This window comes from Belonocnema kinseyi, chromosome 1, assembly GCF_010883055.1.
Source record: "Belonocnema kinseyi isolate 2016_QV_RU_SX_M_011 chromosome 1, B_treatae_v1, whole genome shotgun sequence".
Classification (NCBI taxonomy): Eukaryota; Metazoa; Arthropoda; class Insecta; order Hymenoptera; family Cynipidae; genus Belonocnema; species Belonocnema kinseyi.
This window is the reverse complement of record NC_046657.1, coordinates 100,440,469-100,441,514: the sequence shown is the minus strand read 5'-3', so window position 1 is coordinate 100,441,514 and position 1,046 is coordinate 100,440,469.

Genomic DNA, 1,046 nt, shown 5'->3' with positions numbered 1-1,046 from the left:
CCAAGATCATGAACGCGTTAGAAAGCAATTTATACCAGAACAGTTTGGATTCAGAGCAGGCCACTGGACAGTTCAACAGCTAGCTCGGATCACTGATTATATCAGCCTACACTTCAATATGAAACATAGTACGGGTGCCCTATTCCTCGACATGGAAAAGGCATTTGATACTGTATGGCACAAAGGGCTCATAGTGAAGCTTTATAGATACGATATACCGCTATACCTGATTAAATTTATTAAAGAATATTTAAGTGATAGAACATTTGCAGTAGAAATAAATAATGAAACCTCGACAGAAAAACCTGTAGTAGCAGGAGTGCCACAAGGCTCTGTGTTAGGACCAGTATTATTCTTATATTATCTTAATGACATACCAAAATCTAAAGATGTGCAATTAGCTCTATTTGCGGATGACACTGCGTTATATTATGCATCTAGGCGTAAGAAACAAGCTGTAGCCAAGTTACAGGGGCAAGTTGTAATATTAGAAGAGTATTTTCATAGGTGGAAACTTAAAATCAACACTGATAAGACTGAACTCGTGATATTTACGAATAATGTTGGTGATAAAGTTGTTCCTAATATAAAAATGTACAATGAACACATTGTCCCTAAGAAAGAAGCAAAATATTTAGGCGCGATTCTAGACTCAAAGCTTAAGCACACAAAACATGTTAGAATAGCTCACAAAAAGGCCTCGGCAGTTATAGGAAGCGCTACCCACTTCTCTGTGGAAAGAGCAAAATGAGTGTCTCAAATAAACTTACTACTTATAAAATGATTATTAGACCTATTATGTTATATGCGGCCCCCATATGGGGAAGTACCTGTAAATCAAATATAAGAAAACTGCAGAGTACAAAATAAGTGCCTGCGCATGGCAACGAATGCAGAAAGGGGTACGAGAACCTCCACTCTGCACACAATACTTGGTATCACTACAATTGTGGGTCTGGATGCAATAAGGGCACATAAAATTTTTTCGTGCGAAAACGAAGTCCCCTGGAGGCTTTAGAAAAAATTTTCGAATTTTAATTTTCAAA